At 41.8% G+C, this 26,647-nt stretch overlaps 1 protein-coding gene across 8 annotated transcripts in view; it reads left to right on the forward strand.

Moving 5' to 3' along the window:
* Positions 1 to 26,647, forward strand: part of EVA1A (eva-1 homolog A, regulator of programmed cell death) — an 83,110-nt gene that overhangs the window by 27,962 nt on the left and 28,501 nt on the right. The window contains exons 2-3 of one of the 8 annotated variants that reach the window (XM_036873014.1): positions 17,428 to 17,460; positions 19,227 to 19,349. The exons of 5 other annotated variants lie outside the window; for them this stretch is intronic. The gene's annotated coding sequence lies outside the window, so the exon portion shown is untranslated. The remainder of the gene's footprint in view (positions 1 to 17,427; positions 17,461 to 19,226; positions 19,350 to 26,647) is intronic. 2 more of the 8 variants (XM_036873017.1, XM_036873008.1) reach the window with 2 other exon arrangements.

Below are 26,647 nucleotides of genomic sequence, written 5' to 3' on the forward strand. Positions count from 1 at the left end.
TAGTGTCCAGTCTTATATTTAGGTCTCTAATCCATTTTGAGTTTATTTTTGTGTATGGTGTTAGGGAGTATTCTAATTTCATTCTTTTACATGTAGCTGTCCAGTTTTCCCAGCACCACTTATTGAAGAGACTGTCTTTTCTCCATTGTATATCTTTGCCTCCTTTGTCATAGATTAGTTGACCATAGGTGCGTGGGTTTATCTCTGGACTTTCTATCCTGTTCCGTTGATCTGTATTTCTGTTTTGTGCCAGACCATACAGTTTTGATGACTGTAGCTTTGTGGTATAGTCTGAAGTCAGGGAGTCTGATTCCTCCAGCTCCTTTTTTTCCCCTCAAGGCTGCTTTGGCTATTCGGGGTCTTTTGTGTCTCCATACAAATTTTAAGATGATTTGTTCTAGCTCCATAAAAAATGCCATTGGTAATTTGATAGGGATTGCATTGAATCTGTAGATTGCTTTGGGTAGTAGAGTCATTTTCACAATGCTGATTCTTCCAATCCAAGAACATGGTATATCTCTCCATCTATTGGTATCGTCTTTAATTTCTTTCATCAGTGTCTTATAGTTTTCTGCATACAGGTCTTTTGTCTCCCCAGGTAGGTTTATTCCTAGGTATTTTATTCTTTTTGTTGCAATGGTAAATGGGAGTGTTTCCATAATTTCTCTTTCAGATTTTTCATCATTAGTGTATAGGAATGCAAGAGATTTCTGTGCATTAATTTTGTATCCTGCAACTTTACCATATTCATTAATTAGCTCTAGCAGTTTTCTGGTGGCAGTTTTAGGATTCTCTATGTATAGTATCATGTCATCTGCAAACAGTGACAGTTTTACTTCTTCTTTTCCAATTTGTATTCCTTTTATTGCTTTTTCTTCTCTGATTGCCGTGGCTAGGACTTCCAGAACTATGTTGAATAATAGTGGTGAGAGTGGACATCCTTGTCTTGTTCCTGATCTTAGAGGAAATGCTTTCAGTTTTTCACCATTGAGAATGATGTTTGCTGTGGGTTTGTCATATATGGCCTTTATTATGTTGAGGTAGGTTCCCTCTATGCCCACTCTCTGAAGAGCTTTTATCATAAATTGGTGTTGAATTTTGTCAAAAGCTTTTTCTGCATCTATTGAGATGATCATATGGTTTTCATTCTTCAATTTGTTAATATAGTGTATCACATTGATTGATTTGCATATATTGAAGAATCCTTGCATCCCTGGGATAAATCCCACTTGATCGTGGTGTATGATCCTTTTAATGTGTTGTTGGATTCTGTTTGCTAGTATTTTGTTGAGGATTTTTGCATCTATATTCATCAGTGATATTGGTCTGTAATTTTCTTTTTTTGTAGTATCTTTGTCTGGTTTTGGTATTAGGGTGATGGTGGCCTCATAGAATGAGTTTGGGAGTGTTCCTTCCTCTGCAATTTTTTGGAAGACTTTGAGAATGATAGGTGTTAGCTCTTCTCTAAATGTTTGATAGAATTCACCTGTGAAGCCATCTGGTCCTGGACTTTTGTTTGTTGGAAGATTTTTAATCACAGTTTCAATTTCATTACTTGTGATTGGTCTGTTGATATTTTCTGTTTCTTCCTGGTTCAGTCTTGGAAGGTTATACCTTTCTAAGAATGTGTCCATTTCTTCCGTGTTGTCCATTTTATTGGCATAGAGTTGCTTGTAGTAGTCTCTTAGGATGCTTTGTATTTCTGTGGTGTCTGTTGTAACTTCTCCTTTTTCATTTCTGATTTTATTGATTTGAGTCCTCTCCCTCTTTTTTTGATGAGTCTGGCTAATGGCTTATCAATTTTGTTTATCTTCTCAAAGAACCAGCTTTCAGTTTTATTGATCTTTGCTATTGTTTTCTTTGTTTCTATTTCATTTATTTCCGTTCTGATCTTTATGATTTCTTTCCTTCTGCTAACTTTGGGTTTTGTTTGTTCTTCTTTCTCTAGTTCCTTTAGGTGTAAGGTTAGATTGTTTACTTGAGATTTTTCTTGTTTCTTGAGGTAGGCTTGTATAGCTATAAACTTCCCTCTTAGAACTGCTTTTGCTGCATCCCATAGGTTTTGGGTCATCGTGTGTTCATTATCATTTGGCTCTAGGTATTTTTTGATTTCCTCTTTGATTTCTTTAGTGATCTCTTGGTTATTTAGTAACGTATTGTTTAGTCTCCATATGTTTGTGCTTTTTACGTTTTTATCCCTGTAATTCATTTCTAATCTCATAGTGTTGTGGTCAGAAAAGATGCTTGATATGATTTCACTTTTCTTAAATTTACTGAGGCTTGATTTGTGACCCAAGATGTGATCTATCCTGGAGAATGTTCCATGTGCACTTGAGAAGAAAGTGTAATCTGCTGTTTTTGGATGGAATGTCCTATAAATATCAATTAAATCTATCTGGTCTATTGTGTCATTTAAAGCTTCTGTTTTCTTATTTATTTTCATTTTGGATGATCTGTCCATTGGTGTAAGTGAGGTGTTAAAGGCCCCCACTATTATTGTGTTACTGTCAATTTCCTCTTTTATAGCTGTTAGCAGTTGCCTTATGTATTGAGGTGCTCCTATATTGGGTGCATATATATTTATAATTGTTATATCTTCTTCTTGGATTGATCCCTTGATCATTATGTAGTGTCCTTCCTTGTCTCTTGTAACATTCTTTATTTTAAAGTCTATTTTATCTGATATGAGTATAGCTACTCCAGCTTTATTTTGATTTCCATTTGCATGGAATATCTTTTTCCATCCCCTCACTTTCAGTCTGAATGTGTCCCTAGGTCTGAAGTGGGTCTCTTGTAGACAGCATATATATGGGTCTTGTTTTTGTATCCATTCAGCAAGCCTGTGTCTTTTGGTTGGAGCATTTAATCCATTCACGTTTAAGGTAATTATCAAAATGTATGTTCCTATGACCATTTTCTTAATTGTTTTGGGTTTGCTTTTGTGGGTCCTTTTCTTCTCTTGTGTTTCCCACTTAGGGAAGTTCCTTTAGCATTTGTTGTAGAGCTGGTTTGGTGGTGCTGAATTCTCTTAGCTTTTGCTTGTCTGTAAAGCTTTTGATTTCTCCATCAAATCTAAATGAGATCCTTGCCGGGTGGAGTAATCTTAGTTGTAGGTTCTTCCCTTTCATCACTTTAAGTATCTCATGCCACTCCCTTCTGGCTTGTAGAGTTTCTGCTGAGAAATCAGCTGTTAACTTTATGGGAGTTCCCTTGTATGTTATTTGTCATTTTTCCCTTGCTGATTTCAATAATTTTTCTTTGTCTTTAATTTTTGCCACTTTGATTACTATGTGTCTCGGCGTGTTTCTCCTTGGGTTTATCCTGTATGGGACTCTCTGCACTTCCTGGACTTGGGTGGCTATTTCCTTTCCCATGTTAGGGAAGTTTTTGACTATAATCTCTTCAAATATTTTCTTGGGTCCTTTCTCTCTCTCTTCTCCTTCTGGGACCCCTATAATGCGAATGTTGTTGCATTTAATGTTGTCCCAGAGGTCTCTTAGGCTGTCTTCATTTCTTTTCATTCTTTTTTCTTTAGTCTGTTCCACAGCAGTGAATTCCACCATTCTGTCTTCCAGGTCACTTATCCATTCTTCTCCCTCAGTTATTCTGCTATTGATTCCTTCTAGTGTAGTTTTCATTTCAGTTATTGTATTGATCATCTCTGTTTGTTTGTTCTTTAATTCTTCTAGGTCTTTGTTAATCATTTCTTGCATCTTCTGGATCTTTGCCTCCATTCTTATTCCGAGGTCCTGGATCATCTTCGCTATCATTATTCTGAATTCTTTTTCTGGAAGGTTGCCTATCTCCACTTCATTTAGTTGTTTTTCTGGGGTTTTTTCTTGTTCCTTCATCTGGTATATAGCCCTCTGCCTTTTCATCTTGTCTATCTTTCTGTAAATGTGGTTTTTGTTCCAGAGGCTGCAGGATTGTAGTTTTTCTTGCTTCTGCTCTCTGCCCTCTGGTGGTTGAGGCTATCTAAGAGGCTTGATGGGAGGCTCTGGTGGTGGGTAGAGCTGACTGTTGCTGTGGTGGTCAGAGCTCTGTAAAACTTTAATCCACTTGACTGTTGATGGGTGGGGCTGGGTTCCCTCCCTGTTGGTTGTTTTGCCTGAGGCAACCCAACACTGGAGCCTACCTGGGCTCTTTGGTGGGGCTAATGGCAGACTCTGGGAGGGCTCAGGCCAAGGAGTACTTCCCAGAACCTCTGCTGCCAGTGTCCTTGCCCCCACAGTGAAACAGAGCCAGCCCCCACCTCTGCAGGAGACCCTCCAACACTAGCAGGTAGGTCTGGTTCAGTCTCCCCCAGGGTCACTGCTCCTTCCCCCGGGTCCCGATGCACACACTATTCCACGTGTGCCCTCCAAGAGTGGGGCCTCTGTTTCCCCCAGTCCTGTCGAAGTCCTGCAATCAGTTCCCACTAGGCTTCAAAGTCTGATTCTCTATGAATTCCTCCTCCTGTTGCTGGACCCCCAGGTTGGGAAGCCTGACATGGGGCTCAGAACCTTCACTCCAGTGGGTGGACTTCTGTGGTATAAGTGTTCGCCAGTCTGTGAGTCACCCACCCAGCAGTTATGGGATTTGATTTTACTCTGATTGCGCCCCTCCTACCGTCTCACTGTGGCTTCTCCTCTGTCCTTGGACGTGGGGTATCCTCCTTGGTGAAGTCCAGTGTCTTCCTCTCGATGATTGTCTAGCAGCCAGTTGTGATTCTGGTGCTCTCGCAAGAGGGAGTGAGAGCAAGTCCTTCTGCTCCGCCATCTTGGTTAGTCCCTCCCACTTTATTCTTTTTAAACTTATTTTATCCATTCTAGTTCCATTGCATTTTTATATCAATTTTAGCATAATCTTATTTATATCTACAAGAAATCTTGCCGGTTTTTTCATTTTGTTTTGTTGGTTTTGGTTTTGTTTTGGCTGGGATTTCAATAAGAATTGCATTATACTTTATATCACTTTGGGGAAAATTAGTATCTTCACTATGTTGAGCCTTTCAATCCACAGCCATGGTCCCCTTTCATTTATTTAGATCTTTGATTTATCTCAATAGCATTATGTAGTTTTCAGCATTCAAGTTCTGATTATGTTATGTTACATTTATATCTAAGTGTTTCATTTTTTGAGCAATTGTAAATGGTATTGTATTTTTAATTTCAGTGTCCACATGTTCATTACTAACATATAGAAATAAACTTGATTTTTGTATATTTTCTCTGTTTATCTTGCCTGTGACCTTGCTGAACTCACTTATTAGTTTTAGGGGTTTGTTTCTGTTGTTTGCTTTTTTTTTTTGTTTTGGGTTTTTAGATTCCTTGGTATGGTCTATGTAGACCATCATGTCATCTGCAAATAGGGACAGTTCTGTTTCTTCTTTCTGATCTGTATCTGATCTATACCTAAGGATCTATAGCTATAGCTCAGTCTGCTTTCAAGATTTCTTTCTTTGTTTTCAATTTTCAGAAGTTTAATTAAAATGCGTTTTGGCATGACTTTCTCTTTTTTTTGATAACAGCTATTTTTATTTATTTGTTTATTGATGTTTAAATTTTTTTTAGAGTATAGTTGATTTACAATGTTGTGTTAGTTTCAGTTGTACAGCAATGTGAATCAGTTATATATATACATATATCCACTCTTTTTTAGATTCTTTTCCCATATAGACCATTACACAGTATTGAGTAGAGTTCCCTGTAATATACAGTAGGTCCTTATTAGTTATCTGTTTCATATATAGTCGTGTGTATATGTCAATCCCAATCTCTCAATTTTCCCCTCCCACCCCTTTCCCCCTGGTAAGTTTGTTTTCTACATCTGTGACTCTATTTCTGTTTTGTAAATAAGGTCATTTGTACCTTTTGTTTTTTTAGATTCCACATATATGTGATATCAAATGATATCTGTCTTTCTCTGTCTGACTAACTTCACTCAGTATGACAATCTCTATGCCCATCCGTGTTGCTGCAAGTGACATTAGTTTGTTCTTTTTATGGCTGAGTAATATTCCATGCTATATATGTACACATCTTCCTTATCCATTCCTCTGTTGATGGATATTTAGGTTGCTTCCATGTCCTGGCTATTGTAACTAGTGCCGCAGTGAGCATTGGGGTGCGTGTATCTTTTTGAATTATGGTTTTCTCTGGATATATGCTCAGGAGTGGGATTGCTGGATCATATGGTAGCTCTGTTTTTCATTTTCTAAGGAACCTCCATACTGTTCTCCATAGTGACTGTACCAATTTACATTGCCACCAACAGTGTAGGAGGGTTCTCTTTTCTCCACACCCTCTCCAGCATTTATTGGTTGTAGATTTTTTGATGATAGGCATTCTGACCAGTGTGAGGTGTAGTTTTGATTTGCATTTCTCTAATAATTAGTGATGTTGAGCATCTTTTCATGTGCTTTTTGGCCATCTGTATGTCTTCTTCTGAGAAATGTCTATTTAGATCTTCTCCCCATTTTTTAATTGGATTGTTTGTTTTTGATATGGAGCTGTATTACCTGTTTGTATATTTTGGAGATTAATCCCATGTTGGTTGCTTCATTTGAAAATATTGTCTCCCATTCTGAGGGTTGTCTTCATTTTGCTTATGGATTCCTTTGCAGTGCAAAAGCTTTTAAGTTTAATTAGGTCCATTGGTTTATTTTTGTTTTTATTTTCATTACTCCAGGAGGTGGATCAAAAAGAATCTTGATGCAACTTATATCAGAGAGTGTTCTGCCTATGTTTTCCTCTAAGAGTTTCATAGTATCTGGCCTTACATTTAGGTCTTTAATCCATTTTGAGCTTATTTTTATGTATGGTATTAGGGAATATTCTAATTTCATTCTTTTCCATGTAGCTGTCCTGTTTTCCCACCACCACTTATTGAAGAGACTGTCTTTTCTCCATTGTATATTCTTGCCTCCTTTGTCATAGATTAGGTAACCATAGGTGCGTGGGTTTATCTCTGGACTTTCTATCCTGTTCCGTTGATCTGTATTTCTGTTTTGTGCCAGACCATACAGTTTTGATGACTGTAGCTTTGTGGTATAGTCTGAAGTCAGGGAGCCTGATTCCTCAGCTCCGTTTTTCTTTCTTAAGATTGCTTTGCTACTTGGGATCTTTTGTGTTTCCATACAAATTGTAAAAATTTTTGTTCTAATTCTGCGAAAAATACCATTGGCAATTTGATAGGGATTGCATTGAATCTGTAGATTGCATTGGGTAGAATAGTCATTTTGACAATGTTGATTCTTCCAATCTAAGAACATGGTATATCTCTCCATCTGTTTGCATTATCTTTGATTACTTTCATCAGTATCTTATTGTTTTCTAAGTATAGGTATTTTGCCTCCTCAGGTAGGTTTATTCCTAGGTATTTTATTCTTTTTGATGCAATGGTAAATGGGATTGTTTCCTTAATTTCTCTTTCTGATCTTTTGTTGTGGTGTATAGGAATGCAAGAGATTTCTGTGTATTAATTTTTTATCCTGCGACTTTACCGAATTCACTGACAAGCTCTGGTAGTTTTCTGGTAGCATCTTTAGGATTTTCTGTATATAGTATCATGTCATCTGCAAACAGTGACAGTTTTACTTCTTCTTTTCCAGTTTGTATTCCTTTTATTTCTTTTTCTTCTTTGATTGCCATGGATTGGACTTCCAAAACTATGTTGAAAAGAAGTGGCGAGAGTGGACATCCTTGTCTTATTCCTGATCTTAGAGGAAATGCTTTCAGTTTTTCACCATTGAGAATTATGTTGCTGTGGGTTTGTCATATATGCCCTTTATTATTTTGAGGTAAGTTCCCTCTATGTCCATTTTCTGGAGAGTTTTTTTTAACATAAATGGATGTTGAATTTTGTCAAAAGCTTTTTCTGAATCTATTGAGATGATCATATGGTTTTTATTCTTTGGTTTGTTCATGTGAGGTATCACATTGATTGATTTGCATATATTGAAGAATCCTTGCATCCCTGGGATAAATCCCACTTGATCATGGTGTATTATCATTTTAATGTGTGGTTAGATTTGGTTTGCTAGTATTTTGTTAAGCATTTTTACATTTACGTTCATCAGTGATATTGGCATGTAATTTTCTTCTTTTGTGATATCTCTGTCTGGTTTTGGTAACAGGGTGATGGTGGCCTCATAAATTAGCTTGGGAGTGTTCCTTCCTCTGCAATTCTTTTGGAAGAGTTTCAGAAGGATGGGTGTTAGCTCTTCTCTAAATGTTTGATAGAATTCACCTGCGAAGCCATCTGGTCCTGGATTTTTGTTTGTTGGAAGTTGTTTTAATAACAGTTTCAGTTTCAGTACTTGTGATTGATCTGTTCATATCTTCTATTTCTTCCTGGTTCGGTGTTGGAAGGTTGTACTTTTCTAAGAATTTGTCCATTTCTTCTAGGTTGTCCATTTTATTGGCATATAGTTGCCTGTATATAGTAGTCTCTTATGGTCCTTTGTATTTCTGTGGTGTCAGTTGTAACTTTTCCTTTTTCATTTATAATTTTATTGATTTGAGTCCTCTTTTTTTCTTGATAAGTCTGGCTAAATGTTAACAATTTTGTTTATCTTCTCAAAGAACCACCTTTTATTTTCATTGATCTTTTGTCTTGTTTTCTTTGTCTCTGTTTCATTTATTTCTGCTCTGATTTTTATGATTTAATTCCTTCTACCAACTTTGGGTTTTGTTCTTTTTCTCTGCTTTAGGTGCAAGGTTAGGTTGTTTATTTGAGATTTTTCTTGTTTCTTGAGGTAAAATTGTATTGCTGTAAACTTCTCTCTTAGAACTGCTTTTGCCATGGTGTCCCATAGGTTCTGTTTATTTTTAAAAATAAATTATTTAATTCATTTTTGGCTGTGTTGGGTCTTTGTTGCAGGCTCTCTCTGGTTGCAGTGAGCAGGGGCTATTCTTCATTGCAGTGTGTGAGCTTCTCATTGTGGTGGCTTCTCTTGTTGTGGAGCATGGGCTCTAGGCAAATGGGCTTCAGTAGTTGCAGCACGTGGGCTCAGTAGTTGTGGCTTGCAGACTCTAGTGTGCAGGCTCAGTAGTTGTGGCACATGGGTTTAGTTGCTCCATGGTATGTGGGATCTTCCCAGACCAGGGATCGAGCCCATGTCCCCTGCATTGGCAAGCAGATTCTTAACCACTGTGCCACCAGGGAAGTCCCATGTCCCATAGGTTTTTAATTATTGTTTTCATTGTCATTTTTCTCTAGGTAATTTTGGATTTTCTCTTTGATTTCTTCAGTGATTCATTGGTTGTTTAGTAACATACTGTTTAGGCTCCATGTGTTTCTGTCTTTTACAGTTTTTTCCTGTAATTGATTTCTAATCTCATAGCATTGTGGTCAGAAAAGATGCTTGATATGATTTCAATTTTCTTAAATTTACCAAGGCTTGATTTGTGACCCAAGATGTGATCTGTCCTGGAGAATGTTTCATGTGCACTTGAGAAAAAAGTGTATTCTGCTGCTTTTGGATGGAATGTCTTATAAATATCAATTAAGTCCATCTGGTCTAATGTGTCATTTAAGGGTTGTATTTCCTTCTTCATTTTCTGTCTGGATGATCTGTCCTTTGGTGTAAGAGGGGAGTTAAAGTCCCCCACTGTTACTGTGTTACTGTTGACTTACCCTTTTATGGCTGTTAGCAATTGTCTTATATATTCAGGTGATCCTATGTTGGGTGCATATATATTAGAATTGCTATGTCTTTTTCTTGCATTGAACCCTTGATCATTATGTCATGTCCTTCCTTGTCTCTTGTAACAGTCTTTATTTTAAAGTCTATTTTGTCTGAAATGAGTATTGGTACTCCAGCTTTCTTTTGATTTCCATTTGCATGGAATATCTTTTTCCATCCCCTCACTTTCAGTCTGTATGTGTCCCTAGGTCTGAAGTGGGTCTCTTGTAGACAGCATATATATGGTTCTTATTGTTGTATCCATTCAGCGAGTCTGTGTCTTTTGGTTGGAGAATTTAATCCATTTACATTTAAGATAATTATTGATATGCATATTACTATCACCATTTTCTTAATTGTTTTGGGTTTGTTTTTGCAGGTCTTTTTTCTTTCCTTCCTCTTTTGTTCTTTGCTCTCTTCTCTTTTGGTTTGATGACCATCTTTAGTGCTGTGTTTGGGTTGCTTTTTCTTTTTTGTGTGTGTATCTATTGTAGTTTTTTGGTTTGCATTTCCCAAGAGTTTTTTTTTAAATTAATTAATTAATTTATTTTTGGCTGTGTTGGGTCTTTGTTGCTGTGCACAGGCTTTCTCTAGTTGCGGTGAGCAGGGGCTACTCTTCATTGCAGTACATGAGCTTCTTATTGTGGTGGCTTCTCTTATTGCAGAGCACGGGCTCTAGGCACACGGGCTTCAGTAGTTGTGGCATGCAGGTTAAGTAGTTGTGGTTCATGGGCTGTAGAGCACAGGCTCAGTAGTTGTGGCACATAGGCTTAGTTGCTCTGTGGCATGTGGTATCTTCCTAGACCAGGACTCAAACCCATGTCTCCTCCATTGGCAGGCGGATTCTTAACCACTGTGCCACAAAGGAAGTCCCTCCCATGAGGTTTTAATATAACAGTCTTTATTTATACAAAGTTGTTTTAAGTTGCTGGTCTCTTAATTTCAAATGCAATTCCCATTTCCTGCATTTGTACTCTTGTCTTCTTACTGTTGCTGGTTTTGATATCATATTTGTGTATCGATGATTTCCTGCTGTTACTGTGTGTTTGCTTTTACCAGTGAGCTTTCCCATTTGTGATTTTCTTGTTTCTACTTGTGTCCTCTTTTTTTTTCTCTGCCTAGAGAAGTTACTGTTTCATTCGTCATAAAGCTGGTTTGGTGATCCTGAAGTCTCTTAGCTTTTACTTGTCTGTAAAGCTTTTGATTTCTCTGTTGAATCTGAATGAGAGCCTTGCCGGGTAGAGTATTCTTGGTTATATTTTTTCCCTTTCATCACTTTAAATAAATTATGGCACTCCCTTCTGGCCTGCAGAGTTTCTGCTGAAAAGTCAGCTGATAACCTTATGGGGATTCCCTTATATGTTATTTGTTGCTTTTCCCTTGTTGCTTTTAATGTTTTGTCTTTGTATTTAATTTTTGTTAGTTTGATTACTATGTGTCTCAGCATGTTTATCCTTGGGTTTATCCTGTATGGGACTCCCTACACTTCCTGGACTTGGGTGATTATTTCCTTTCCCATGTTAGGGAATTTTTTGGCTATAATCTCTTCAAATATTTTCTCAGGCCCTTCTTTCTCTCTTCTTCCTTGGGACCCCTATAATTCGAATGTTGATGTATTTAATGTTGTCCCAGAGGTCTCTGAGACAGCCTTCATTTCATTCTTTTTTCTTCATTCTGTTCTGTGGCAGTGATTTCCACCATTGTATCTTCCTGCTCACTTATCCATTCTTCTGCCTCAGTTATTCTGCTATTGATTCCTTCTAGTGTATTTTTCATTTTAGTTATTGTATTGTTCCTCTCTGTTTGTTCTTTAGTTATTCTAGGTCTTTGTTAAACATTTCTTGTATCTTCTTGATCCATGCCTCCATTCTTTTTCTGAGATATTGGATCATCTTTACTATCATTACTCTGAATTCTTTTTCAGATAGATTGCCTATCTTCTCTTCATTTAGTTGTTCTTGTAGGTTTTTACCTAGCTCCTTCGTCTGCAACATATTCCTCTGTCATCTCATTTTCTCTAACTTATTGTGTTGTGGTCTCCTTTCCACAGGTGGTAGGATCATAGTTCCTCTTGCTTCTGGTGTCTGCCTCCTGGTGGGTGAGTTTGGTTCAGGGACTTGTGCAGGCTTTCTGGTGGGAGGGCCAGGTTCCTGCCTCTGTTGGGTGGAGCTGGGTCTTGTCCCTCTGGTGGGCTGGGCCATGTCAAGCAGTGTGTTTTGGTGTGTCTGTGAGCTTATTATGACTTTAGGCAGCCTGTCTGCTGATGGGTGGTGCTGTGTTCCTCTCTTGTTGGTTGTTTGCCCTGAGTTGTTCCAGCACTGGAGCCTGCAGGCTGTTGGGTGGAGCCAGTTGTTGGTGCCAAATTGGGGACTTCCAGGAGAGCACATGCCAATTAATATTCCCTGGGGCCTCTGCTACCAGTCCCCTTGCCACACAGTGAGCTACTGCCAATGCCTGGTTCCCCAGGAGGCCCTCCAAGACCCCTAGGTAGGTGTAACCCAGGTTCCTATGGAGGTACTGCTTTGTGTTGACACCTTGTGTGTGCCCTCCAAGAGTGGAGTCTCTGTTTCCCTCAGCCCTGTGGAGCTCCTGCACTCAAGCCCTGCTGGCCTTCAAGGTTAAATGCTCTGGGGGTTCTCCCTCCTGATGCCAGACCCTCAAACTGTCTTGGAGAGCTGTTTTTATATGGGAAGGTCCTTATGTAGCCTTCGTTGGTTATATATATATATATATATATATATATATAAATTTTTTTTGGTCCAAGGTCTGGTTTTAGTATGGATGACTGCCATGTCTTTCCTCAGTGTATGCTGGCTGTTATCTCCCTGAATAAGAGGTTTGACTGGTGTTGTCATGGCCAGATCCTGCCCTGGATATGGAGTGCAGCCTCCCCTTTGCTCTGTGATTGTCACTGCCCTGTCAGGGGTGTGGTCTGCTCCCTACTTGTTGGAGTAGAGGACCCCAGATCTGTTTCTCAGCTGTGATTCTGATCTTCGGTGTGAGGTAGGTGGGATTGGAGCACTCCCAGTGGGAGAGAATCCACTGAATATTCCTCCTCTGTAGCTGTTTACCTGTGAGTGTGCTCTGTTGTGTCCCCTTTCATTCGTTGTGTGGGCACACAAGGTACATTGTTGTTGGCACTGCTCTCGGTCCTACCTTAACTGTGGGTATGCCGTCAATAGGCCCTGGTGATTCTCATGTGTTGTTTTCACCAGGCCACCATCACAGATCCACTGAGGTCAGGTCTCAGGACTGCAGTAACTGTGTACCTGGACCTGCTATGGAGGCAGCTCAGACTCTGGCCTTGCCCATCCCCTGTATGTGCCCATAAAGCCCACAGGTCCTAAAGCCAGACCCGTCTCAGCTGCAGGAGCACTTGTCCATTTGGATGTTCTGCAGACACTGAATTTAGGAAGCTGTCTGTGGAGGTCTAACTCCGCAATTTGCACAACCACAAGGAGAGATTTCAGCTCTTCTTCCTTAGTCACAGAACCCCTGGGGCTCAGCTGCTGTTTCAGCCCCACCTCTGAGTGTGGGCCACCCACCAGCCTCTGCTCCCGAGGCTGCCAGAGCACACGATCCTGTCAGGTGGGAGGGACCCGAGGAAGCAATCCAGGTGAGTGGGCCGCCCAGGCGATTGGGGCAAGCAAATTACCCAGGCGGAGTGGGGGCAGAGGAGGCAATGGCCGGAGATGTGTGAGCCTGATCCGGCGTGAGCCCTCCCTAGTGCCTGTGGAGGCAGGGCCGGCACATGAGGAGAGAGGCTACAATGGCGACCCTGCCCTTTGCACGTCACTCAACAATGGTGCTTTTCTTCTATCGTGGTCCAGGCTTCCTCCAGGAGCATTCCAGGTTGCAGAGCTCCTCACTCCCATCCCCTCAGGCTGTCTCCTCACAGCCAACAGCAGTGCCCTACCCGGGTCTGCTCCCCAAACCCCACGTTTTAGCACCCAGCCCCCATCCACACTGATGGACACATGTCTCAGGCTGGGGCATGCAGGGCTGTGGCATGGACCGTCTGGGTAGGTCTCAGTCTGTCCTTCCTGCCACAGACCGGTTGCTGTGCTCTCCTCCAAGCCCCCGAAGCTCCCCTTGTGTCCCAGGTGATCTCCTCACTGGTGAGGGGGCTTCCCCAGATGCAAGAAGCTCTCCTCATCTTCAGCTCCCTGCTAGGGGTGCAGGTCCCATCCTGCTTCCTCTCCTCTTCCTTTTCCCTTCTTCTTTCTTTCATCTTACCTGGTTACACAGGGATTCTTTTTGCACTTTTAGGTGTCTGAGGCGGTCTGCTAGTGTTCAGCAGGTGTTCTGTGAGAACTGTTTCATTTGTAGATGTTTTCTTAATGCATTTGTGGGAGAGATGAACTCCACGTCCTTCTACTCCTCTGCCATCTTGATCCTTCGGATTGGCATGTATTTCTTTGAGTTTATCCTTTTGAGATTTGGTCAGCTTCTCATATCTATAGATTTTTATCTCTTCCTAAATAGGGGAATTTTACAGATATTATTTCTTAATTTTTTAAAACACTTTTTCATTTCTGCCTTTTTCCTCTCCTTCTTTGATTCTAATGACACGAATGTTAGATCTTTTGTTATAGTCTCACAGGCCCCTAAGGCTCTGTTCAATTTTTTTTAAATCTATTTTCTCCCTATTGCCCAACTGAGTAGGTTCTATTGTACTACCTTCCAGTTCACTGATTCTTTCCTTTGTCCTTTCCACTCTACTGTTGATCTCATTTACTTAGTTTTTAATTTTGGTTATATTTTTCAATCCTAAAATTTTCATTTTTTTTCTTTATATCTTCCATTTCTTTGTTAAGGCTTTCTATTTCTTTGCTGAGGCATTCCATTTTTTAAAATTCATTTCAAGCATATTCATTATTGCTGTTAGAAGTGTTTTTTATCATGACTGCTTTAGAATCCTTGTCAGATAGTTCTAACATCTCTGTCATCTTGGTGTTGGCATCTATTGACTGGCTTCTTATTACTGTTGGGTGAGAATGAGAGTTCCAGATCCCATGTGGTCTCCACTGACATGATGTTGGTGATGGTGGGGCTTCTAACCACTGAGGTTGGTGAAAGTCCTGACTCTTCACTAGGCCTCCTATTACACTACTCCAGCAGGGAGGGAGAGGAGCTGGGTGGGGGTGAAGTCCAGGCGTCCTGTGTGTTCTCCACTGATATTGCCAGGAAGAATGGCTCATTACCAGCTGTCTGGGATGAAAGTTCCCTTCCCTACTTGGTCTTCTCTAATGCCACTCTGATGGGGACATTGGGGTGTCTTCTTTTAGTCTCTTGAGGATGGAAGTCTAGGCTCCCCACTCAGCCTTTGCTGTTATGGGTGTAAGCTGGGGCCACAGTTTTTCCTATGGTGTTTGGCTGGGGTAGAGTAGTTATTGTCTAAGAGTTTTCTGTCTCACTAGACCGTCCCTTAACTGGTCTTTTGACTAGAGAACATGCATTTGGTGGTTTTTTCTTTGTTTTCTTTTGTTTTGGTCTACAACTGTTAGGTTTGGTTTCTGGGTTACTGACTTCTTCAGCAGCTTCCTCCCCATTTTATTTCAGCCATCTTGGTTTCAGGTACTTTCATCCTTTACCTGGACTATTGAGTTAACCCCTAGTGAGTCTTTCAGACTGTAATCTATAATCTCTGACTTCTCCAACATAGCCTCCACTTCTGCCAGTGTTTTCTTCCTAGGGAGCAGAACTGACCATGTCACCCTTCTGTTAATTACATTGTTCATAAAATAAAATTCCATCTCCTTTGTAAGGCACTGCAGATCCTCCAAGGTCCAATTCCAACTTTGCCTTTCCATCTTTAATTTCTAGTAAATCCTTCTGCCTACTCTTTTGCTCTAGACATGCCATATACCTTACCTCACATTATTTCTTTTGTCTCTAGCACATTTCTTTACTCTGGGAAGTATGGTTTAGAAGTTAAAAGCACTAGAGATGGGCTGCCTGAGTTTAAATTCCATCTCCAATATTTTCTAGCTGAGTGATCTTGTATAGCACTACCTCTCTGTGCCTCAATTTTCCCATCTGAAAAATGAGAATAATAATAACACAGGATTGTTATAAATTAATATTCTTAAATTAAATATTCTTAAATATTCTACATAAAGCATTGCCTGGTTACAGAGGAAGGTCTCCATAAATATGAGTTATTAGTATAATTTGTATTAAATTAATACTCAGTAGTTCAATTTAAATCTTACCTCTCTATGAAGTTTTTATGAGTTCTGCCCACTGCTCTCCTATTATTGGAATTAATTACTCTTTCCCATCTGCACCCACGCCACTTAACTTACATTGCTTTTATACTTCATTCTGTTTGCTTAGCTAGGTTGCAGATCTCTCTCACTAACCATGTTTGTTCATTTTTAGATTCATTCAGTCAATGGAAGCATTCACTATGAGTCAAACATTAGATCACAGAGGTGTCTAAAACATTGACTCATATCCATGACAGAATTTATTTTAAAGAACTTATGTGCTCAGGCACTGTGCTAGGCAGCATAAATGGAGAAGAATGGGACATGAGATCCCTAAGGATTGAATGGTGGTAAAAAAAAATGGAGAGAGGAAGTATAAGTTTAGCAGGGAGGCTGAATAAAGGGAAGGTAATTTAAGGGTGAGAGCAGGACTTCCCTGGTGGTGCAGTGGTTAAGAATCCACCTGCCACCGCAGGGGACACGGGTTTGATCCCTGGTCTAGGAAGATCCCACAACTAAGCCTGTGTGCCACAACTACTGAGCCTGTGCTCTAGAGCCCATGAGCCACAACTACTGAGCCCGCATGCTGCAACTACTGAAGCCTGCGTGCCTAGAGCCCATGCTCCACAACAAGAAAAGCCACTGCAATGAGAAGCCTGTGCACTGCAACGAAGAGTAGCCCCCACTCGCCACAACCAGAGAAAGCTTGCACACAGCAACGAAGACACAACACAGCCAAAACAAAAAATTTTTTTTTAAAAAGGGCGAGGGCAATTAAGCAAGTTTATTGTGGATAAGACCAGCAAATTGAAAGAGAGAGATTTTGACAGTGATTAGGAAAGAATGAGAAAATGTTTGAAAGAGAAAGACATGTGTGTGTATACATACATGTATGTGCACATATATGCATGTTTTTGCATAAACACATCTCGTGTGTATATATGTAAATATATGACATATATACATACCTCACACACACACGGAGGTGGGGGAGAGAAGGGAAGGAGAAAGAGAGAAAGAGAGAAACTGCAAGTTTGAGAGAGAGAATTATACACATATATAATCTCTCTTTCTCTCCTTCTCTCTCTGTCTTTCTGTGTGAATAGTATATAGTAAAGTATATCTTTCTATCTGCCTACCTCTGTATAGATAGAGATGGAGATCAGTCAAACAAGAAAGGTAAAAGAAAGATGAATCACTGATGACAAGAAATCTTATAGGAAGAAGGAGGAAAAGATTTGATCAAAAGCACAGGTAAAAACTCCCTTAGAGAAATGTAGGAGGAAAGTCAGGATCAGATGGAAGAGAAGGGAGTTACAGTTCATGTAAGTTGGCTGCTGTTTCCTCTGGGAAGATGGGAAGCACAAGAAGGGTGAGGATGGAGAAGGGGGCTAAAAGAAAGGGGTAGTGGTTTGGTACATTTTCTCTTGGAAATGAGAAAGGACAGTGCAAGGGACTTAGAAGTTTTCCTAGCAACATAAGGGCCTCACTGAGGGTGTAAACCAAACATTTACAATGGTGCTAATACGAATGATTTTTTTTTTTCAGAAACACTTAGCCTTTGGACAAGAAAGCTGGCAGGTGAGGGTTCGAGCGGTCTTGGGGCTAGGCCTGGGGATGGTGGGAGGGTGGCAGAAAGGTCCTGGTAAGAGCCAAGTGTAGTGTAGTTATAGTAGCCAGGCTGTGTAGAGAAAAGTGAATGGAGGATGAGACTTAACTGGGTGAGCTGGAGAGTATAAGAACCTTGAGGAACCAGAGAGGTTGGAGAGCACATTTACTTTGATTCTAGGGGTGAAAGTAGTAGGAAGACAGAAAGATCTGGTTGAAGAGTGGTATTTCTGAGTGTGAGTCATTCATCCAACAGTCACTGAACATCGGCTTTCTCCATTTACTGTGGGAAGCTCTAGGAACAAAGAGAAGAATGGAGACCAGGTGGTCCCTGCCCTTAAGGAGCTCACAGCCCAGACTTCAGAGGTGGTGACTTTCTAAGCGAAAACAAAGTCCAGGATATGTCCTTGGAAATGGTTTACTGCAGTGGGTTGGAGGGGAGGGTTGGTGGAGCAAAGGAAGCTACACAGCTGGTAGGCTAGCATGTTGGATGTGTCATCCATAGGTGTTTATCAGTCCTGTAGAGAAAGCCAGGGTTTCTCTCTGCTCAGTCATTTCTCCAGGGCCATGTGTATCCTCTTACCATCCTGTGAGGTGGGAGCTATTTTTCTTTTCTTTTTTTGGCCATGCTGCGTGGCTTGTGGGATCTTAGTTCCCTGACCAGGGATCGAACCCGTGCCCCCACAGTGGAAGCACGAAGTCCTAACCACTGGGGAAAGGAAGTCCCCAGGGAAGTCCCTGGGAGTTATTTTTCCATTCAAGCTTTTGCATCTCAGACTCCATGTGACCACACTGAGGTCAGTCCTTGCATGGTTTTCTTTAGTGTAGAGTGGAGAGAGAGTGGGACTCAAAGAACTGATTCCGTGCTTTGTTGCATGAGTCTCTAAAGAACTACTGATCTTGTGCTTTTTTGCCCTTACCAGTAAAATGGAGATAGGAGGATGCCACAAATACTTTGTGAGGCAGAGGCAGCTGGGATAAGTAAAGATGTAAATAAATAAGCAAAAGTCGGATGCTGCAGGAGCTGTCAGGAAGCAGTGATGACGAATGAGTGTGTATGCATGGAGCAAGGGGACTGCTTAGGGCTCTGGGACCTCTGTGACTGATTTCATTTTTTTCTACACAATTCTAAATGAAACTGGCAACCTAAAGGAGCTGTGTGTAATCTAGGTCTTTCAGAGACCCCTGGTGGCTTCTCTAGCTGGGTTGAACAGAGGCCTTGAGATTTCTTGATGGAAGATACAGGCTGTGGGAATCCACTTGGCAGCATGTCCAGGCTTTTTGTGCCCACAGAGCTGCATGAGACTTCATTTCATGGCCCATCTGGGCATTACTATCTGGAAACTAAAATTCCTCGCTTCCTGTTCCAGAGAGGCTGGCTTGCAAACTTCACTGATGAGGAGCCACACAGGAACCACTGTAGCTATTTTGTGGGTTTTGGCTGACAGGAGGGAAGAGGAAGCATACATCTTTTGATTTTTTACCCTTAGCTTCCCTTTTTGCTCTGACCTTGGGAGGTTGGTTTCTCTGGCTGTCTGGTTCAAATTCCAGATTAAACTCTGGCAGTGGACTTTATCTTTTCAGGGAATGCTATTTCATATCTTCAGGGGTCCAGACAAAGACCACCAAGGTTTCTCTGCTAAGCAGTTCATAACAACACCAGGTCTAAGGCATGATGTGATCTCTCAGCCATGTGATGGCTCTCTGATATTTTTTAGGCCATTTTTCTTTTCTTTCAGAGCTTGAGAAGCCAACTGAGGCCAACCAAGTTTCAGAGCTTCTACTGTCTGATACTAGCATCTCCAAGGATGAACCATTCTAACCAGATACTCCTCTACTCTTAACAGTACACCTCTCCCCAGGTAGCTAAGGGGATAATAAGATTTTTTTGTTTTGTTTTTCGTTTATGTTTTTTTGGATGTGCTGCGTGGTACGTGGGATCTTAGTTCCCCGACCATTGATTGAACCGGCGCCCCTTGCATTGGAAGCGCAGAGTATTAACCAATGGACTACCAGGGAAGTCCTGATAATAAGACTTTTTTACGAACCTTTGCACACCGTGTGATGAGATAGTCATCTGCATGATGGCTTATATACCAGGGATGCGCACTGCTGCTACTGAAATATAAGATGAAATGTACTATCACCAGGCATACTTCATTTTGTATATCCAGTGGTTACACTCAGTATAGGTGGGTAGACTCAAGGTTCCAGAGAACATGAATTTGCAGCACTGGGAAATAAGTTATCTCTAATATGGAAACCAGTGAAAATGGCATACAATGCATGCAATTAGTCATTCAGTTTAAGAGATGGTGCTTATAAGCCAGCTTGTCATCTTCATCAGGAGGCCAGCATGTGTACAGGAAGACAAAATTCTGAGAGGTAGGTGATGGAAAGAAGCTGTCTCTTCAATTGTGCCACAGGTTTTCAGTAATTAGGTGAAGGAGCTTTGGGTCATAGATGAAAGAAAGCTGTCAAAGAGTAAGAAATATAAGAATTAGTAGGTGCTGTCCAAAGAAAGTGTGCTGCAATGCTGGTTTACTGGCCCTAGAGTGTTCTCTAGACATAATTTTCCCCTAGAATGGTGTGGGATTAATCTAATGGATAATCACAGGGAGAAAACCCTGGTTTTGAAAATATATGGCTGCTTAGTTTTAATTCTGCCCTAGCCAAGGTAATCCCCAGGGTCAACTTGTCTAGAAGAGAATCTGATCTAGATCTTATGCCAGGTGGCTCTCCAGTTATGAATTAATAAACTGGTATTGGTTGATGTTGTATCTTCTTTTTTCTTTCTTTTTTTAAAAATAAATTTATTTATTTTATTTTTGCATTGGGTCTTCATTGCTGCACTTGGGGTTTATCTAGTTGCAGCAAGAGGGGGCTACTCTTCATTGCAGTGCATGGGCTTCTCATTGCAGTGTCTTCTCTTGTTGCAGTGGCTTCTCTGTTGCAGAGCACGGGTTCTTGACACGCGGACTTCAGTAGTTGTGGCGCATGGGCTTAGTTGCTCTGCGGCATGTGGGATCTTCCTGGACCAGGGCTTGAACCCGTGTGCCCTGCATTGGCAGGCAGATTCTTAACCACTGCGCCACCAGGGAAGTCCCCTGATGTTGTATTTTCTTGAGGGCTTGGTTGATGTGATTTGTTCTCCCCAAGTCTATTTACTTCTGGTCATGGAACATTGAATTGGTGGCCCAGAGCTTGGACCTGTGGTGTCCTGAGCAAGGCCGCTAGGAGCTGCCAAGCAGACCTCTCTCTGACACCTTTCTCGCTGTAATGGTGATGTGCATGAGGTTCACAAACACTGAGAGTTTCTTAAGTTGATCAGTGAGGTAATGATGTTTGTTCTAGAACAGGGTTTCTCAACCTTGATACATTAACATTTGGGGCCAGATAGTTCTTTGTTGTGGGGGTGCTGTTCTATACATTGTAGGATTTTAGCAGTATCCTTGCCTCCTACTAGATGCCAATATCAACCTCCACTGCAGTTGTGACAACCAACTGTACCCTGGGGAGCACACTGCCCAAGGTTGAGGATCACTATTTTAGGAACTAACCAGTGATAAGGAATTTCCTTGAGGACTAGAGCACAAAATTTCACTTGTAGGTGGATGAGTTCTTCATGCTCCTTACCTTTATATTGGTTAAGTGTATTAGGGTTCTCCAGAGAAACAGAAACAGAAACAAATATATATATATACCTTTACATAAATATATAACAATAGATTATTATTATTATGAAGAATTGGCTCACATAATCATAGAGGTTGAGAAGTCCCATGATTTGCCATACACAACCTTGCAACATGGAGACACAGGAAAGCCAGTGGTGTAGTTCAGTCCAAGTCCAAAAGCCTGAGAACCAGGGGAACGAATTGTGTAAATCTCAGTCTGAGGCCAGAGAAGACAAGATGAGATGTGATGCTCCAATTCAGCAGTGAGGCAGGAAAAAAGAGGCAAGTTCCTCCTTCCTCTGCCTTTTGTTCTATTCAGGTTCTCAATGGATTGGATAATGCCCATTCATACTGGGGAGGGCAATCTACTTTAGTTAGTCCACCTATTGCTAATCTTATCTGGAAACACCTTCATAGACACACCCAGACATAATGTTTAATCTGGACATCCCATGGCCAGTCAAGTTGACTCAAAATTAGCCATCACAGTAGGAGATGCAGAAATGTTTTAATTACAGGGCAAATCACCAGTGGAAAGTGTCTATAACTACCTGGAGTTGTTTCATCACTATTAAGGGAGGGCTCAGGGAGAGGGTTTGGTAATAGAGTTTGGCTCTGGGAGTCATCACTTATCTTACTTCTGCAGACCTTATCTCATTGGCAGCTGCCCTGAACAGAATCTCATATGCTGAGTCCTGCCCTCTGTCTCAGTGTCCTCATGAAGGACTTGTCTTCCTACCCTAGATCAGATTTATAAACGATGCATTAAGTGAAACTCCTCCTAAGCCTATGCTGTTATAATATCTGAATGCTCAGGCTGAAGGGGATCACAGAGGTCAGGCAGAGCATTTTGCAAACTCTATTGGGCATCTTACAAAATGAGAGTTTGATTCCAAAGGTCTGGGTGCCCAAGATTATGCAGATCTAACAAGCTCCTAAGTGATGTCAATCCTGCTGGTCCTTGTACCACAATTTGAGTAGTAAGAATCTAGGCCAGAGGGCTGCAGACTATGTATGGTCCATGGACCAATCTGGGTCCACCACCTACTTTTGAAAATAAGGTTTTATTGTAACACAGCCACACTCATTCGTTTATGGTTGTTTGTGGTGGTTTTGACACCATGATGACAAAAGTTGAGTAGTTGAGGCAGAGAGTATATAGCCCTCAGAGCCCTTTTATAGTAAAGTTATAAAGGTGTACTGACCCCGGCTCTACGTTGACTTGTGCTACATGGACCATAGGGGGTTTTCCTGGTCACTCTATAGGATGGCCCACCAGCAGTTGTCTTTCCTGACCTCAGCCTGCCTTCTTTGTCCCCCTTTCTTTTACCTCTGGCTCCTGCAACCCTCTCCATTAGTGCCTGGGGCATGGAGAGACTTGCAGGAAGAATTTCTGTGCCATGGTTAAGCTTCTGTCTTGCATGTGGTCCTCTCATAGTCCTGAGGAAGTACCCTGCTTGGCACCCCACTCAGAACCAGTCAGCCCTGGTGTCCTTTTAGTCTTCAAAGTGGTTCACTCTAAGACCTGTTCAGAAATACTCTCTGGAACTTACTCATGCATACAAAGCTCATGCCTAATTGCTCTTTCTGTTTTTCAGCCAGCCAGAATTTACTGAGAACCTCCTTTCATCAGGCACCATGCTAGGTACCAGGGTAATAAGGACTTGTAAGAAGTCTCTTCAGTAAACCAATAATTCCAATTGCAATATCATAGGTGCAATATTAGAAAAATATTCTAATACTTTGATAGACAAGAAAAGAGTCTGGAGGATTTGGAGCTTTACTGCATTAGACCTTTCTTTTTAAATAAAACATGAATTTTTATTAATTTTTACACAAACCCATTTTTGCATCCATTGACATGGTATGTTTTTCCTCTTAATCTATAAATGTGATAGATTACAATTATTTACATTCAATGTTTTTGTAAGTGAGATAATAACATCTTTTACTTAAAATTAAGCATATCCATAATTTGATATAAATTAGAATTTTATTGACTTCAATTTTTTAAATCAAAGTGTAGTTGATGTACAATATTCTATAAACTACAGGTGTAAAATACAGTGATTCACAGTTTGTTTGTTTTTTTAATGGAGGGCCAAGAGGTGTTAGTCTTTTCTTTTTTTTCTTTCTTTATTTTTTTTTTGACTTGATTTCTCTAGGCGCACGGGCTTCAGTAGATGTGGCTTGCGGGCTCTAGAGTGTAGGCTCAGTAGTTGTGGCTCATGGGCTTAGTTGCTCCATGGCATGTGGGATCTTCCTGGACCAGGGATTGAACCTGTGTCCTCTGAATTGGCAGGTGGATTCTTAACCACACTGCCACCAGGGAAGTCCCCACAGTTTTTAAAGGTTATACTCCATTTTTAATTATTATAAAATATCAGCTATATTCCCTGTGTTGTACAATATGTCCTTGTAGCTTATTTTATACATAATAGTTTGTACTTCTGAATCCCCTACTCTATATTGCCCCTCCCCCCTTCCTCTCCCCACTGATGCACTAGTTTGTTCTCTATATCTGCGAGTCCTCTTCTTTTTTGTTATATTCACTAGTTTGCTGTATTTTTTAGATTCCACATATAAGTGATATCATATAGTATTTTGACTTTAATTTTAATATATTCATAATTCTGCTACCATTCCCATTAACTGAAAATCAATATTTGATTGCTGGATTCTCTAAAGAATCTTTAAAATTTAACCTTTAAAATTCATTGCTGGGGGGAGGAGAGAAGATGGCGGAAGAGTAAGACGTGGAGATCACCTTCCTTACCACAGATACAGTAGAAATACATCTACACGTGGAACTGCTCCTACAGAACACCCACTGAACGCTGGCAGAAAACGTCAGACCTCCCAAAAGGCAAGAAACTCCCCCCGTACTTGGGTAGGGCAAAAGAGAAAAAAGAAATAACAGAGACAAAAGAATAGGGATGGGACCTGCACCAGTGGGAGGGAGCCATGAAGGAGGAAAGATTTCCACGCACTAGGAAGCCCCTTCGTGGGCAGAGACTGTAGGTGGCAGACGGGGGAAGCTTCGGAGCCACAGAGGAGAGCACAGCCACAGGGGTGCGGAGGGCAAAGCGGAGAGATTCCCGCACAGAGGCTCGGCGCTGAGCAGCACTCACCAGCCCTGGCGGGCGTGGCTGGGAGCTGAGGCTCGGGCTTCGGTCGGATCCCAGAGAGAGGACTGGGGTTGGCGGCGTGAACACAGCCTGAAGGGGTTAGTGCACCACAGCTAGCCGGGAGGGAGTCCGGGAAAAAGTCTGCAGCTGCCGAAGAGGCAAGAGACTATTTCTTCCCTCTTTGTTTCCTGGTGCGCGAGGAGAGGGGATTCAGAGCGCTGCCTAAAGGAACTCAAGAGACGGGCGTGAGCTGCAGCTATCAGCGCGGACCCCACAGCAACAGGGGCGCAGAGGAAAAAACGGAGAGATTCCCGCACAGAGGCTCAGTGCCGAGCAGCACTTAGCAGCCCGAGAGGCTTGTCTGCTCACCCGCCAGGGCAGGCGGGGCTGGGAGCTGAGGCTCAGCTTCAGTCGGATCGCAGGGAGAGGACTGGGGTTGGCGGCGTGAACACAGCCTGAAGGGGTTAGCGCACCACAGCTGGCTGGGAGGGAGACCGGGAAAAAGTCTGCAGCTGCCGAAGAGGCAAGAGACTTTTTCTTGCCTCTTTGTTTCGTGGCGCGCAAGGAGAGGGGACTCAGAGCACCGCCTAAATGAACTCCAGAGACTGGCGCGAGCCGCGGCGATCAGCGTGGGCCCCAGAGACGGGCATGAGACTCTGGGGCTGCTGCTGCCGCCTCCAAAAAGCCTGTGTGCGAGCATAGGTCACTCTCCACACCGCCCCTCCCGGAAGCCTGTGCAGCCCGCCACTGCCAGGGTCCCGTGACCCGGGGACAACTTCCATGGGAGAACGCATGGCGCGCCTCAGGCTGCTGCAACGTCACGCCGGCCTCTGCCGCCGCAGGCTCACCCCGCCTCCTCTGTACCCCTCCCTCCCCGCGGCCTTGGTGAGCCAGAGCCCCCGAAGCAGCTGCTCCTTTAACCCCATCCTGTCTGGGCGGGGAACAGACACCCTCAGGCGACCTACACGCAGAGGCAGGTCCAAATCCAAAGCTGAACCCCAGGAGCTGTGCAAACAGAGAAGAGAAGGGGAAATCTCTCCCAGCAGCCTCAGAAGCAGCGGATTAAAACTCCACAAACAACTTGATGTGCCTGCATCTGTTGAATACCTGAATAGACAACGAATCATCCGAAATCAGGAGGTGGACTTTGGGAGCAGGATATATTAATTTTTCCACTTTTCCTTTTTTTGTGAGTGTATATGCATATGCTTCTGGGTGAGATTTTGTCTGTATAGCTTTGCTTTATAATAGCTTTATTTTATTTCACTATGTTATAGCCTCTTTCTTTCTTTCTTTCTATTTTTTCTCCCTTTACTCTGAGCCATGTGGATGAAAGGCTCTTGGTGCTCCAGCCAGGCATCAGGTCCGTGCCTCTGAGGTGGGAGAGCCAATTTCAGGACACTGGTCCACAAGAGACCTCCCAGCTCCACATAATACCAAACGGCAAAAATCTCTCAGAGATCTCCATCTCAACATCAAGACCCAGCTTCACTCAACGACCAGCAAGCTACAGTGCTGGACACCCTATGCCAAACAACTAGCAAGACAGGAACACAGCCCCATCCATTAGCAGAGAGGCTGCCTAAAATCATAATAAGGCCACAGACACCCCAAAATAAACCACCAGACGTGGACGTGCTCACCAGAAAGACAAGATCCAGCCTCATCCACGAGAACTCAGGCACTAGTTCCCTCCACCAGGAAGCCTACACAACCCACTGAACCAACCTTAGCCACTGGGGACAGATACCAAAAACAACGGGAACTAGGAACCTGCAGCCTGTGAAAAGGAGACCCCAAACACAGTAAGATAAGCAAAATGAGACGACAGAAAAACACACAGCAGATGAAGAAGCAGGGTCAAAACACACCAGACCTAACAAATGAAGAGGAAATAGGTAGTCTACCTGAAAAAGAATTCAGAATAATTATAGTAAGGATGATCCAAAATCTTGGAAATAGAATAGACAAAATGCAAGAAACATTTAACAAGGACATAGAAGATCTAAAGAGGAACCAAGCAACGATGAAAAACACAATAAATGAAATTAAAAATACTCTAGATGGGATCAATAGCAGAATAACTGAGGCAGAAGAAAGGATAAGTGACCTGGAAGATAAAATGGTGGAAATAACTACTGCAGAGCAAGATAAAGAAAAAAGAATGAAAAGAACTGAGGACAGTCTCAGAGACCTCTGGGACAACATTAAACGCAACGACGTTCGAATTATAGGGGCCCCAGAAGAAGAAGAGAAAAAGAAAGGGACTGATAAAATATTTGAAGAGATTATAGTTGAAAACTTCCCTAATATGGGAAAGGAAATAGTTAGTCAAGTCCTGGAAGCACAGAGAGT

This window comes from Balaenoptera musculus, chromosome 13 (assembly GCF_009873245.2).
Source record: "Balaenoptera musculus isolate JJ_BM4_2016_0621 chromosome 13, mBalMus1.pri.v3, whole genome shotgun sequence".
In the NCBI taxonomy this organism is placed as follows: Eukaryota; Metazoa; Chordata; class Mammalia; order Artiodactyla; family Balaenopteridae; genus Balaenoptera; species Balaenoptera musculus.